Source organism: Cynocephalus volans, chromosome 5 (genome assembly GCF_027409185.1).
Source record: "Cynocephalus volans isolate mCynVol1 chromosome 5, mCynVol1.pri, whole genome shotgun sequence".
In the NCBI taxonomy this organism is placed as follows: domain Eukaryota; kingdom Metazoa; phylum Chordata; class Mammalia; order Dermoptera; family Cynocephalidae; genus Cynocephalus; species Cynocephalus volans.
Genome location: NC_084464.1, coordinates 10,087,215 through 10,103,451, shown reverse-complemented (window position 1 = coordinate 10,103,451; position 16,237 = coordinate 10,087,215). Strand labels below are relative to the sequence as shown.

Below are 16,237 nucleotides of genomic sequence, written 5' to 3'. Positions count from 1 at the left end.
ATTTTAAAATAGAAATTAAGATTTTTTGCTCACTCTACTTATTTTTTCCTTAACTTACATCCAGTTCCAAGGAGATGAATTAAATGGCTTACTAATTTTTTCTTCTTTCGAAAAGCTACAATTTTCCAAAATGGCAGACTGCCATTTAAAGCAGAGTTGTTAGGCATCTCTCTTGTGGATTTAAACTGTGGCTGCTGGCTAAAAGCTGAAAGGGCCATTTTTCAAGCAGCACTTAAGTTTAGGAGCCAAGAGGGTCCTAAAATCTAAAGTGTTTCTACTTTTACCGAGAGAAAAAAGTTAATTTTTTTTAACCAGGAGAGAGTAGATGTTTTTACTAGTTTTTCTCTTTCACAGTCATCGTAATTAAGAAAATCATCAAAGAGCTCTGACTAGAATATATTGGCATAGCAATATATTTTTCCAAAAATGTCACCAGTTCACAATCCACCTTTCATTATTTCTATCTTAAGCCCACCTGGGGATGCTTCTAACATGCATCTTTTATGAGTTTGATTATGAAAGTGACATTTAACATAAATTTTCAATAAATAAATATCATGCATTTTAATTAAATGCTTGTAAAGGCCTTTATTTGTAAGCCAACAAAATGTACATTACTGATGTTATAAAAAGCATTTGGTTTTCATAGAAAGGTACAGAACATTATGCTAAAATAATGTATTTTAAATAATGTTTTTGCTATAATTTATCACCTATAACAGTGAAGGTGACTTCCTAGGACATCAACACGTTATAAAAGGAGAAAAGAAGCCTCAACTCTCTCTAAAGAAAACATAGATATGGCTGTGATTTTAGGGCAAATATCCTGAAGCGATGCCACAGGGTTGAAGGATTTAAAGAAATCATTGGACAAGTATGTAATTTATAAATAACAAATTCCATTAAGTCTTCCTTGATAACTTAGCCATTCCTGGCCATGTGATTTCAGGCATTGTCTGCGCAGATGGCTCATGTTGAGAAAGCCCTCATTGATATTGTCCAGGAACTTCTCTCTGGGTTCAAGTTTCATCAAACACGACCCCTTCTAATGGCATTTGTCCTGGGACTATTTTTTCTAACCCCACATCTTTCTATACATGCTTTAAAAAATTCTAGCAGACAGCAGTCAGCAAGAATTAATTGACTACCAACAGGGTGCAGAGCATCGTACCAGGCCGCCCCTGTTACTTTGACGCTCCTTTTTTATTGTTAACAATGAGACTGGCCTGTCTTTGCTTTCAACTGCCTGCACTTTGCAAGTGCTGGAGGGTCAGACACTTCCCATGTAAAGAAAATTTACTTTGAGCCTTAATTATAATCAATGGGATCACTTGACTGAAGGTTGAAATTTTTCATCACGATTTGTTGAAATGAGATAATGCTTATTCATTATACTTAGTCAATTTAGCTCTCTAAAAGTCAGCCAAGCACACGGTATGTTTTCATGATTTTAAAAAAATTATGTAAAGAAGATTGTGGTTGAATTATTTTCTGTGAGGCATGGATATTATAAGAAGCAAACACTCTGGGAATTAAACACGAAACTTCTAACGATAACTCCAACGGAAATGCTACCATTCATGCCCAGAGATATTTCATCCGTTATTCATTCGGCATTCTATGTAAGAAAAAAGAATTGTTAATAATTAAAAGGCCTCACTGATGGTTAATTACTAATTGCTAATCAATTGATAAGAGATTGGTTAATAAATAATGGTCTAGTATGCAGCCATTTAAAAATAACCTCGTGGCCCCGCGCTGCTGCCGAGTCGGCGCCGGTTCTGGAAACTGCCTCCCGGTGGCGCGAGCCCGCAGCTCCCGAGCCTGCTCTTCTGGCGGCCGCGGCAGGAGGCTGCGGAGGCGAGCGGGCGGCGGCTCCACGGAGAGCGGCGGTCGCCCGAGCAGAGGCGGCGCTCTCATCTCGGCCCCCGGGCCCCCGTGACCGGCACCCGCGTTCTGCACCGCGTCGGAGCGGACGCCGGCTCCGGGACTGACCGGCTTCGCTGCCCCTCCGGGTGCCGCCGCGTCGCCTCGCCTGCCAGCGCGCCAGGCGCCCCTGCGCCCCGACTCGCTCTCGCCCGCGCCCCTACTCCCCTGCGGGGTGGCGGCGGCCGGAGCAGCAGCGGCAGCAGGCGCCGGCCTCTGTGATGAAGTTCAAGCCCAGGCAGATGCGGACCTATGACCGCCAGGGCTTCCAGAAGCGGGCGGCACGCCTGTGCTTCCGGAGCGAGCAGGAGGACGAGGCGCTGCTGGTGAGCGGCAGTCGGTGCCCGACCAGTGGGTGGTCCCAGGAGGAGGAATGGAGCCCGAGGAGGGGCCTGGCGGCGCCGCCGTGGGGGAGGTTTATGAGGAGGCTGGAGTCAAAGGAGAATGAGGCAGGCTCCTGGGCATTTTTGAGAACCAAGACCGAAAGCACAGAACAGGCACTGAAATATTAGAAGATTGGGAAGATTCTGTTAATATAGGAAGAGAGAGTGGTTCAAAGTAGAAGATGCAATCAAAGTTCTCCAGTGTCATAAACCTGTACATGCAGAATATCTGGAAAAACTGAAGCTGGGTTGTTCCCCAACCAATGGAAATACCACAGTCCCTTCCCTTCCAGATAATAACACCTTGTTTGTAACTGCTGCACAGACCTCTGGGTTGCCCTCTAGTATAAGACAGAGAGAACTGGAAAGACCCCCCCCCCCCCCCGTGTGCAGTCTCATGGGGAGAGGCTTATTTTCCTTGGTAAACATCTGAATGAGTCTTGCAAACTGTCTGAATTTTCCATGCAGGGTTTTCAAACAATTTGCATGTTTTTCAGATGCTTTCAAAAAAAATTTTTTTTTAAGTGTAAACTATTTTAATAAGCCAAAGCCATGTGGAATTTTTTGTTAGATGCCTTAACTGTTCCCCACCCCCAACCATATATTCTTGGTTATCAATTTTTTGCAGCATTTTTTCAGTTTTTTGTCCATTTGACATCAGTCTGGTTTCTTTTGTCAGATCAGATTGCTTCTGGGTCAATTTTCCCTCTAAATTGTTTTCTCATTAATAGCATTAATGTATTATTCATCAAATCCTTCTGAGGTAGGAATTAATGAACAATATTCTTGGTATTAAAGAGAGCCATCCATCCTAAAACTTTTTATAGGATGACAATTTTAACTTATAAATTGCAGATTGGGGCTATATCTGTTTGGTCCAATAACTGTTTTGACAAAGAAGTTAATTTGCTATTTTGGGGAATTTGTCAACTCATATGTCTGAATTTTTGCAACTCATATTATGTCACTAACTGTTTGATATGGATATTTCCCCTATACAATAGTAGTTTAACATGAAGTATACTTCTATAGAGTTGATGATTTTTAGGGAAATACTGTTCACAAAATGCACGTAGTAAATGCATCTTATCATGAAGACTATATTCATGGAATTTTATTTAGCATGCTCAGTTGCCAATTCCCTTTATCAATAATCTCTTTTTACATAGAATATCTTGGAGCCATATTTTCCTCAATGTGAATTGCTTTTAAAACATTTTCAGTTTTTTAATTTAGTGACACCTCTTCAGTTAAACTCTCTTGTTTACCAGTAACCACAAATTTGGAGTCTAACCTTAAATGCCAGTCAGTGATGACTGCATCACCGCTGTGTAAAGTGGCCTTCTTGCTGTTCAGACTTAAGACTGTTAGGGTACCGTAGAATGTCTCCTTTTCTAGGTTGTCTGTAGGTACTATTTGTCACATAACTAACTTTTGGGGTAGTAGGACATACCTGAATGAAGAATTATTTTGTCTTATACTTGTCTTTATACTCACCTAAAATCAAGAATCCCATCTAAAACACATAGGTACCTTGTCTGAAAACTCCTGTACCTCCCCAACCAGGTCAGAAATGAGGTGGGAGGAAAATCTTTGACTAAAATGTGGGGAAGGAGAGAGTGAAAGATCATTTTTAAAGTAGACTTTAGCCTTTTGTAAATATTATAACTGGTGCGTATAAAGCAGAAAATAAGTATAGTTAAAACATTTGTTCTACAAGTTGTTAACCTTTAAAAATACAATTGCTGCTAAAAATAGAATGCTGTTACACTTAAGGAAAATTGGTGCCATTTTGAAAATGAGATCTTATGCCATAAATGCAGCTGAACTAAATATAAACATTAGTTCACAAATTAATTGTCAAAGGAATGAGTAAAGTACAAAACTTTTAACCAATGACATTTCATTCTAAATTATATAGTGTGATCAAACATGATCGCCCAGAATTTTTATATTTTTCTTTGTACAGAGGTTATGTATTCTGGGTATTTTTTAAAAAGGAAACATTTTAAATCCCACAAATTGACACTTTAGTCTTCAGTGGACTAAGATTTTTTTTCTTAGTAATATCTGAAGTTTCTTTAAATTATATACTTAACATAGCAGAGAAACTGGATTGTTTTTGTATATAAGACTGCTTCTACCTGAAATGCTGTCACAAGTACTTGGGGAGGTGTATCTTGTACATGATGTTCTTAGAGGTAATAATGCATGAACTTGTTTTATAAACTCTTGGACTATGTATTTGACATGTAAAATATGTACAGTATTAATGTCAACCATCTCTTAAAGTTAGCCTATAAATACCGTATAATTTTCTTTGGTCAGAAACATTTGGACTATGTAGTGCCACTTGGGTCAGGATTTTCTTCAGTGCCATTTAGCAAACCAACTGTCCTTAGTCTATGCAACTAGCAAATGTTTGTGTAATGCAACAGAATACAGTTTTCACTTTAAATTTCACATGAAGCATTCTTCACTATTCTTCTGTAACCCACTCTAGCAAAATTAGAGGAAAAGCCCTAAGAAGATTTATTTCTATTAAGAGAAAAAGCCAATGTTTTCAGGCTAAGTAGTTGAATCTACTAAAAATAAGTGTCTACTATCTCAACCTTCCAAAGTCTGTGAGTGTTGGGACTGTTATTTGTGCTTTTTTGTGAGTTAGTTTAATAAAATCGGGCAGCTAAAATTTTCAGTTCCATGTGCCTCCTAAATAAAAAACAAAATACTTATTATAAGTTGACTTACAAAAGTAGAAACTGTCCTGCATGTTGCTGTTTGGGTTTTTTTTTTTTTTTTTTGTAAACAGATGACATTTCCAGCCAGCCACATCCAATTTTCTGTCAATCACACTCTTGTATAAGGCAGGAGAACTGAAGGGAAGAAATGATTGTTGTACACACTGAATTGCTTTGCATGGTCTCATTTGAAATAACTGGTGTAAGAATCTTGACCTTTTTTTATATTTGGAAACATCAAATAAAAATAGAAATAGATGATAAAAATAAAATAAAAAAATAACCTTGTGTGAACTGACTTGTTTAGGATACATTGTCTAATGAAAAAATGCAATTTATTGAATAGTTTGGTCTCACTTCTGTTATTATCTATATGTATAATGTAATTATGACATATTTTAAAGCTGAAATCTAATCTACAATCAGTACATATACATAAAACAGATCACATGTACTTTCCATGAATACACATACATACATATACATACATACCCATAATGACTATGTATTATTTTCATAATAAAATGAAAAAAACTATAAAGATTTTTTAAAATAGTGATATGGTAAAATACTGACAATATATTAGCTGAGAGAAAATATTATAAAGCAACACACATGTTATGATCTCAATGTCATAAAAGAAATGTGTGTAGGGGGATGCATGTGACACATGTAGTTGCATAGAAAAAACTGAAAGTCACCAAAATATGGAAGGTGTCTACTTCTGGAAGGTAGGGTATGGTTGATTGTTTTTCTTCTTTTTTATTTTCTTCATTATCTTGTTCTTTATTTTCCAAAGCTTCTCTAATAAACATCAATCATGTTATAATCAGAAATGTTACACATTTAAAAAAAAAAAAACTATGCACAAGGGAGTTTGTTGCAACATTGTTTGTAATGGCCAAAAAAGTTCGTGGAAAAATAAAAATAAAAGATAACACGATCTTTCCACGAACTTTTTGACGGTACCTTTGTATATGTATGTATCATATACAATACACACACAATGCATGATTCAATTAGCAGTCAAATATGCTCGGACTGAAATGCTATATTCTTCTTGCCCTGCAAACCTGACTTTCCCCTTCCTAATCTCAGGGGTGCGACCAGATGAGGTGAGCTTCTCAGCCCGATTCTGGACCATTTGTCCATGAAAAATCTCTCTGATCTTTGTGTTCACATGTCAACTCCTCCGAAAAGCCTTCCTTAACAACTCTCCCAATCCCACCTGCTACATAGGTGCCCAATTCGGTACCCCCGTAATAAAATTTATCACTGTACTAGGAGGATTATATCTTATTATAGGTACCAGCTTTTATGAGTGTCTTCCCCAGTTGGCTATATTGTCTTATTCATCTTCAAGATCTGGGGTTTGACTTTGACACTGGATTCTTAAATATGGCCCCAAAAGTATGATCAAAAGAAAAAATAAATTGGAATTCATCAAAATTAAAAAGTACTTGGACCTGGACTATATAAAGAATCTTTACAAATCAAGAATAGAAAGGCAAACAACCCAACTAAAAATAAGCAAGACATTTTTCCTAAGAAGATACACAAATGATCAATAAGCACATAAAATGATGTTTGGCATTACTAGTAATCAGGAAAATGCAAATCGAAACCTCAATGAGATACTAATTCACACCCACTAGAATGGCTATACATAGTTGACCCTTGAACAACTCAGGAGTTAGGAGCACTGACGCCATGTAATTGTAAATCCATATGTAACTTTTGACTGCCCCAAAACTTAACTATTTAATTACAGTAGTACTTAAGTACATGGCATGCTTTCCTAGAGTCAGGGCCACATAACACAGCTGGGGGCAGGTGTGGGGGTGGGGGCAGCTGTATGAGTCATTAGTTAAGTAGTTTAATACTTAACTGTTTCTTTAACTATTTCCAGTACATCTATTGGAAATAAAAAAATCTTCCAATACATTTATTGAAAATAATCTGCTTATAAGTGGAACTGTGCAGTTCAAACCCATGTCATTCAAGGGTTTGCTATGATCAAAAAGTCAGACAATAGCAAGTGCTGGTGAGGATGTGGAGAAATCAGAATGCTTATCCACTGTTAGAGGGAATGTAAAATAGTGCAGCTGCTTTGGAAAATTTTTGTATTTCCTCAAATAGTTAAACAAAGATATGATCCAACAATGCCACTCCTAGTAAACATAAGTCTACAGAGATACTTGTATGAAAATGTTTCAGCAGCATTGTTCATATTAAGCAAAAAGTAGAAACAACCCAAATATCCATCAACTGATGAATGGCTAAACAATATGTGGTACAGTCATACAATGAAGTATTATTCAGCCATAAAAAAGAACGAAGTACTGATAACATGCTATAATATAGATCAACCTTGAAAACATGTTAAGTGAAAAAAACCAGTCATGAAAGACCACATATTATATGATTTTATTTATATAAAATGTCCAGAATAGACAAATCTATAGAGACAGAAAGTAGATTATTAGTTACTTAGAGCTTGGGAGATGGGAGTGAAAGGAATAAGGTGCTGATAGCTAAGTGGTCCAGATTTTCTTTTTGAGATGATCAAAATGTTCTAAAATTAAAGGTAGTAATGGGTGCACATATGTCAGTATACTAAAAATTATAAAATGGTATACTTTAAGTGGGTGAATTGTATGGAATATTAGTTATATCTCAGTAGAATTGTTTTCAAAAATGGTCTAACACCTCAGACTTTTTCTCTGAACCTCATGGATTCTCAAATCCAGAATGCAAGAAATAACCACTGTTGCTCTGCTTATCCTGTGGCTCAGAATAGGAAGAGTTTGGCTACTGACCCTGTTTCCCCTACACAAACACACACACATATATACAGTGAGGCCAAACAAAACAAACAAAAACGCCAAATACAAAACAAAAAACCACACACATAAAACGCTCACGTCTCCGCTAACGGAGACACGTCCGTGTATTCTTTCTGGGACTTCCCCGGGTTCGGCCCACGAAGCTGCGAAGTGCAGGGAGCGCTGCAGGCCTTGGGTGTCCCTCCCACCCGTCTTCACAGTCCGAGGCATTGCAGCTCGAAGGCGTATGCAGCGGATTCCCCTGGTCTTGGGAATGATAACCGTACACAGAAGGGGCAAAAGTGGGATTGGGGGTGGGGGGGGAACAGGGGTCTCTGGTCCAGGGCAGGAGGCCCTGCCAGGTGTACCAAGGCGTGAGAAGTGGTGAGCGGGGGCTACCTGTAGCAATCCTCCTTGCAGTAAATGCTACCGTCCTTGGCGAAGCAGGTGAGCTCGGACTCTAGGGCCAGCTCACATTCACAGCACTTCGGGCACCTCAGGCGCCACTGTTTATCCACGGCCAGCAGGGAGTGTCTCTGTCCGAGATCGTGCCGCCGCAGCCGGCGCACAGAGCCGGCTTCTCCGGGCTGAGCGGGGGCATGCCCTGCAAGGCGGGCACTCCGCAAGGCTAGGACGGCGCGCGGCGGCGCTGCACAGCGCGGGCTTCCTCCCGGGCAGCGGAGCCCAGAGCGCGCGGCGAGCGCGGCGGGGGCAGGGGCCGCAGCACAACGGCAAACGTCGGGGAACGTCTGTAACTTCTCTTTTTTGCGGCTCCCTCTCTTTCTTCCGTGTCCGCTGGAACCCGCGTTCGCCTCCTCTTGGGACTAACCTAAAGACCTCGTTTAAGAAGGACTGCAACGTATTGACTACAGTTAGGTGGCGGTCCCAGCCGGGGTTGCCCAAGCGCCTCCTCCCACCCAGCGGGCGCGTCCAAACCGTGCCTCCGTCAGAGACTTCAGGTAGGCGCGCGGCTTCCAGCAAAGCCGGATCTACCCCGGGTGGGCTCCCGAGCAGCCCTTGGGCTTCCCGGCCGTCTGGGCGCCCTCCGAGGACAGAAAACTGCTCCAACTGGGCACCGCCCGGTGGGATCTTACCTTGAGGTCCGGATGTCAAATGTTCCCCCCAAGAACTCGGTTCAGGGCAATAGAGGGCGGGAGGCGGCGGCCAGGGGTGCGCACCGGTCCCTGCGTCTCGACGATGGTCCCTCTGTTAATCCGAATAAATAAATAAACCTTTGTATGAAAATGAATTTGTCCCCTCTCTCCCCTCACCCCTCTCTGCCGGAATTGACCGGAATCCCTCACCTCTGACCCTCAGATCCCTCCGCCGGTCTTTTATTTCCTGTTTATGCTCCCAAATCGGGAGCGGGAGGAGGAAGGGGCGGGCGGAGGGCACAGACACGGGCCGGCGCCTGGGGACACGCTCTGAGGCTGCGCTGGGCCCTCCCATCCTCTCGGTCATCAGAGGAGGTGTTAATGGAGGACTCGGCGGTGACTGAACCTCAGAAAGCCGACAGCGTCTGGAGGGTTGGGCGCAGCGGGGGGCGGGGACGGGGCTGGAGTCCCCAGCGCTCCTGGGCTCTCGGGCCCCGGCCGGCCTTTGCCTTCCTGCAGCTCGTCCCTGAAAGGTGCTGCCGCCAGCTGGTGCGCACAGAGGGTGAGTGGGCGGGAGCTCCTGCGGGAAACTGGGCTAAGCCACTGATGGCTCACCCACCCCGTCTCCGCCTCCCCCTCGGTCCTTCCTGCGCTCCCCGCGCTCCCGGGCTTGGCGTCAGGAACCGGTCACTTGGGAAGCATTCTGGGCTCGAGGGCGGTGTTAGCCGCCGGGCCGGCTTGGGGACCGCGAGCACCTTCCGCTCGGGCTCCGGCTAGAGGGTGGGGGTGGAGATGAACCTTCCGAGGGAAACCCTCAGTCACACGTGGCAGGCGACCGTTCCCTGGGACGCAGCCAGACCCGTGACGGGCGGGTACCTGTTTACCTGGTCTCGAGTTCCCGAGGGACTGCGTTGCCCAGGGCGCCCCTCACAGTCCGAAGCGGGGAGCCGGGGATTACTGGGGGGCCCGCGCCGGTGGGGAAGGGACGTGAGCAGTAAGATTGGGCAGGATCTCGGTCCGGGTGACGGTGCGCCCGCCCTACCCGCCCCTCCCCCGGCCACCAGAGCCGATCCTGGGTAAGTGCGTGGGCTGAGGGCGCGGTGGGCCAGGGCTGCCCGCGCGCCTTCCAGCCGCCTGTGAAAAGCACGTAGGTTTGGGGCGGCACGAGGGGCCGTGCGGAGGTGGACGCTGCCTCCTGGCCGCCCCGCCACACAGTTTGGGGACGGTCGGGGACAAACTAGGAGCGGCAAATACGAGCCCCTGGCCTTGTCTTTCAGTCCCAAGTCCCGGAATGTCGCTCAGAACACCCCGGACAGAATCCCTCTTTCCACCCGAACACTTGGCTCCACTAACTACTCCCACCAGCCAATCAGTGCCACCAAGTTTACCTTTTAAGCTCCCCTGCCCCCGACTTTCCCCTTCCCATCCCGTCCTCAGATCTTTCTTCCAGAATCCGCCCCCACCCCCCCATCTCGGTCAGTTTTCACAGCCAGAAAGGAACAAGCTTCCCAGAAAGCCATCAAATGGATGGACGGCGATACCCACCCTGAGATGCTTGGCGCTCTAAACTCATCCCTGTCCGAAGCAGCTGTTTCTAACCTCTTTGAGGTCACGCACCGTTTTAGGTATTTGATAACGACCTACATTACACACACACACACACACACACACACACACACACACACACACACACACACACACACACACACACACACACACACACACACACACACACACACACACACACACACACACACACACACACACACACACACACACACACACACACACACACACACACACACACACACACACACACACACACACACACACACACACACACACACACACACGCAGGCGCATGCACACTGAAGTGCACACCGAAGCTCATACTTTAGGATACAAACCTCGGGTGGGAGGACGTTGTCCTCAGGGATATCCTCATCCCGCTGGAGTCCATGATTCCCGGTTAACACTCACTTTTATGCCCGTAGTCCCAGGAAGGAGGGCCGTGAGTCTGGCCGTTTTGTGTCATGAGCCCAACTTGAAATCGTTTGTGGGAACGAGGGTCAACCCTTGAAGCCCCCCCGTACACATCAGGGCATCGAGGTCCAGGGTAGGCTGGACGTTCCAGGGACAACCCAGTCCCTGGCTAAAGATAGCGGTGGGTTCTTTGACAATTTTTCTAGGAAATCGGGCTCTCCACAGAGGCACACAGAGGGTGCAGAACCCCACTCCCCCTTATGTATCTAAATTTTCTTTCTCCCCCCCCCTTTGGGGAGGGGATTGTTTTGGCATCTAGGAGTACCTTGAATTTGTTGCAAGGTAGTGAAAAAATGGCACCGGGTTTTAAATTCTTCTCCGTGGATGAATTGTCCAGTCCACAAACTCAAAGCCATCACTCGAATGAGTGAGAAGATGAAAAGGCCGTTGTCAGCAAGGAGTGGAGGACGAGGTTCCTCCTGTGCTGGCCAGGGACTTTGTGTTCTCAAAGTGCTCATTGGAAAGCAGCATGCCAGTTGCCATTTGTCTAGTAGTGAGCCTTCTTCCCCAGCCTCGATTGAAGGAGACAAATCTAAACCCCAGTGGTTTTTGATGGAGGAACGTAAACACGAAACAGACTTTGGGAAAGCCTTTGGAGAAAGGGCACTGTGCTGGAACACAGACCTGTGCCTGGCCCAGAGAGTGCCTCTTCTTCTCAGGGCCCCTCTGTTCCAAACGCACAGTTTCGGAGCCCCACATTTTACCTGAAAAAAATAAAAGCCCTTCTTTTCCTTGTTCAGCATAATCTAATCGCTGGGGGCAGTGTGGCTTCTGAAGAGAGAAGAGTGTGCATCGTTATCCACCTGCTGTGAGGCCTGCCTAGGGCAGGGCCCTTCCCCAGCCAAGGGAAGAACTACTGCTGCAGGAATCCGTCTCCACCCCTTTCTATGGTAACTCGCCCCCCCCAACAAGATTCCCATTTCTATTGGGTCCTTCCCTGTTAGAAATAATCTAGAAATCTATCTCCCTTGATTTATTGCACCCTGGGGCAGGAGTCTCTAGAAACCTTGAAAGTGGAGCAGCACTACAGTTGATTTAAACCTGGAAGTCTCTATTTCTCAGCATCCACATGTGTTTGTACATAGACACCTAATAAGAAACCTGAATTTTTACAATGTGTGAATACAATATAGCTTAAAGCTCTTGCAGTGAGGCCCATTTATGTGGTCATATTGTGTTTAATGTGGGAGCTGCCACCCCTGATGTGTGGTTCACATTCATCTCTACAGAACCACAGCGAACTTCAGACCTTGGCTCCTGGCTCCAGGTGCAGGAAGGAGTAAGAGCGGCTCTCCACCCCACACCCCCAGCAGTTCCTTTGCTATTGTTGCCAGCAAAGCTTGAAGTTGTGCTAGGAAGAATCACAAACGGCTCACATAGGATGATGTGATGGACGTCCTTTCTTCTTTGGCCAGTTCCCTACTGCAGGAAGTGCACTGGGAGAAGAAAGAGCGCCTGTAGAGAGAAGGCATTGGTTGAGTTATCTCCACCTTCCAAAGGGCTTTCTCATAACACTGTCTTACATTGGGCCCCTTTTCAAAATGAATGTCCCTTCCTCATTCCCTTGTTTCTCCAGAAAGATGACCTTTTTAGACTCCATTTCCTTCTCTTCTCCTTCTTGGGGCTGCTGAAGAAAGCACCTTCCATCCCCCATCCAGAAAAATGGCCTAGAAAAACAGCTAGCTCCATGTTTTCTTTATATCTAGTGGAAAACATGGAGATAGCTGGTTGCTTCTTGACCGAAGAATGGAAAGGAAACTGGCTTCCAGAATTACTACGCCTTTCTGGAAAGATTAACTGCCTCCAAGATCATAATGCTAATCACCTTCTCCTACTCCCTCCTGAAAATAAGTTATAGACAGAACAATACCAGGCCACAGACACCTCTTTTGCATCCAAGGAAGTTGCTGACACCTCACAAGGCCCATGGGCAGTGTTGCTTAAGGGCACCATGCAAAACTGGGGCACCAAAAACACCAACAATTTTTGGAGACAGTTTAATATTTGACATTAAAAAAACCCGAAATCATAATCAAGGGGAAAATCAGAACCGTATTGGGTTTCTTTTTCACTTATTTTACAATTAAGAAGACCTTTTATTTTGAATTGAATGTTTTGGAAAGGCACCAGAACATTTTGGTTGCTTTAGGGTCTCTAAAGCCTTTATTCAGGCCACAGGCAGAGCCCTGAAGTGCTCAAGAATTTTTCAGATTCCATGAGGGAAGGCAGAGGGTCAGCTCTGGGCAAAGCCAGGCTTCCAAGTGGGCAACAGCCTCATTTTACAGAACAGCTTCCACTGGCAAGAAAAGGGCTTCCTGGGGGCTGCTGTCCTCACAGAGAATTAGAGAAGAAGGTGTGGAAAGAGTGGTGCCTATGAGATCCTAACTCTAGTTGGAGACTGACATCCAGGGGCATCCCTGCAGTGAATGAATGGGTGTAAAGCTAATGAAAAGCTCAAATATAGATTTGGTAGGGAAGTGCCAAAAGAAATGGAGGAGGCAAGGGTGGCAGAGAGAAGAAAAAATGGTCTAAATGAGGCATCTTCATCAGCCTGACCCCCAAGTCAAAATGATTTAAAGTTTTTATTGAAAGAACAGATGGAAGATGAGAGCATTTCTTGATGCAGGATGGCACGTCTTGGGCACTCATATGCTACACAATATAGCATTATATCAATCTTCTTATAGCTCAAGATATAAATGAAATGAAGAATGTATTCAGACTCTTCTATTTGCCAGCAACCTCCCTTGGATTGCTAACACTGATGAGAAAACAGTAGGAGAACTGACGCTAAGAAAAATTAAGAGCTACTAATGTGACCTGACTGCTACTATTTATTTAATGGAAATCATTATTTTCTTTCTTTGACATATGTGTCTGATAATGAAGCAGAAAGAAAGGAAAATAACTATCAATGTGCCACTTCAGAAACATACAAACATTTGCTAGCTTTTTCATTTTATTGATGTTCTTTTAATATATATCTAATATTAAACAAATGTTCAAGTACTAACAGCACAGAGAGCAATTCTGGATTAGGGCTTTATTTTTATTTTTTTTTAAGTACAGGTTCAGTTAGAGAACAGAGATGAAATTGGGTCAAACAAAAATATGAATTGAATTGCTTTTTAGATGAATCTTTAACATTGACTTGACCATATGGACACTGCAGAAAAAATAAAACAAATTATTATTGAGTTATTTAACAATCATCTTGAAAAAGTACACTTTTAGAGACTGCTAACAATGTTAAATAGATTATTTGATCAGTTTGCCTAATTGTGAAACTGAAATTCACAGAATAACTTCTCAAAAGATAACACAAATATGTAGCATTTCTTTACTTGAACATCACACTGCTCATGCAATATACAAGTAATAATTACCATTTTACAAATGTAGGAGCCAAGAAACTGAAGTGTCTCACCCCAAGTCAAGCTATGGCATGTTATGCTAAAATACAATTTTTGTTTGTTTCCCAGTTATGTCCTAATTTTTGACTAATAGATCCATAGCTTATGCAATATGTCTCGTTTTATTCATCAAGTAACACCCAACTTTGGCAAGAAACTTTAATTTCCTTGTAATTGAGTTTAATTTTAGGTTCTCTGGCTCTAAATTCTTTCTTTAATCCTCAAGACTCCTTGTCTGATTTTCCGTCTCATGACTCACTACATTCATACCACATTTGACTTCCTCTCATCATCTTATCTTCTGCATGAATAAAGTCTGAAGCAAAGCCCATTTGGATAAGAAACACTGTGGGTATGTGTCTACGGTGACAATGTTAGTTGGGAGAAGGCCTTCCCCAGAAAAATCTCTGTGTAACAGCCCAACTCTGGATAATCTTTTGAGTGTCCATCATAGGACTGTTTTTTACATCTCTTCTCAGTAGATCCTAAACATGAAGCAGCTGGGAAGGGGGGAGGCTGTATGAAGTATAATAATCAGCATCAGAGAGCTCTGGTCTGAATCCGAGTTTTGCCATTACTCACTGGTTTAGCCTGGCCTCAGTTTCTTCACCTGTAAAATGCTGATCACATAGTTATTGCCAAGTACTAAGTGAGACAATGCACATAACCTGCTTAACACGTGCTTTAGTGCTTTGCAAATTAGCCCCTCCCATCCCATTCATCTGTGGTGCCCTCCCTGAGCTCCCCTAGACTGCTAGTCTCTGAAGCCAGCCACTACGTGACTGTGTCTAAAAATTAGTCCTTGTTTATGCTGCAGTCAGTGCTGTAGGAATTATCTGTCTGCCATATGTGCTGGCAAGTGGAACACTATCATTTTGCTACTTGACAGAGCTATTTAGCAGGTGCACATGTCTGAACATCCCTGCATCAGAAGTGGGGCCACTCTGGATTCCAGAGAGCGGTCATCAGGCCACAGCTGGAGTGAGGCAGGAGCCGGGAGCATCCAGTTGAGCTCTGAATTTGCAGTCTGAAATGCAACGACCCCAATTCCGTGCACGTGAAGTGGAAAATACCGCAAGTCAAGGTACTTTTTCAGGTTCTTCCCTGGTTGGGGGGGGGCGGGTTGTAGCCCTGGCAACCCGGAGCCTGGACTGGCTCCAGAAAGGTCCGGTGCTGAGGACACAAGGAGCACCTTGCCTTTCTGGCTTGGTGGCCAGGGGTACGCGGGCCACCCGGGCAGGCACTCGTGCCCCCCTCATCCTCTGGCAGCCCCGGCCCCATCCCTTCCGCAGGCTCCGGCCCGCGGGCCGCGCAGCCCAGGTGAAGCCGCCGGGCGCGTCCCCGCGCGCCCCTTCCCCCTCCCGTCGACTTCCTGGTTTGCAGAAGGTGCAGGAGCCGCCGCGGGTGGCCCCGGTCGCAGGTACTGAGGGGCCCCAGCTTTGGTGGCGGCGGGGGCGGTGGCCACGCGGCTGCTGCTGTCACAGATAGGCTCTGGGAGGTGGGGTGGGAGGCGGGGAAGCTCCGGGTGCGCCGCGGACGTGGGCCCGCCGCCGCCACCGCTGCCGCCGTGAGCAGCTCCGGCCCAGTGGTCCGGACGGCGGGGGCGGCGCGACCCTCGAGCCGCTGGCGGCGAGACAGGCGGCCCCACCCCAACATGTGACCGTGGACTGCAGGACCAAGTGAGTGGGGTCCGGCGGGCGGGGGGTGCGGCCCGACCCCCCAAACCCCGGGACGGCGGCGGGACAGCGCTCGGCCGCAAAGCCTTGCCGGCCCCGCGTCCCCGGCCCCACGGGGTCTGCGCGGATCCTCCTGGAG

The 16,237-nt window shown here is 45.1% G+C and overlaps 1 pseudogene; it reads left to right on the top strand.

The window, feature by feature from the left end:
* Positions 1–2,147: 2,147 nt before the first annotated feature.
* LOC134378872 (diphosphoinositol polyphosphate phosphohydrolase 2-like) lies at positions 2,148–8,504 on the top strand (annotated as a pseudogene).
* Positions 8,505–16,237: the final 7,733 nt, after the last annotated feature.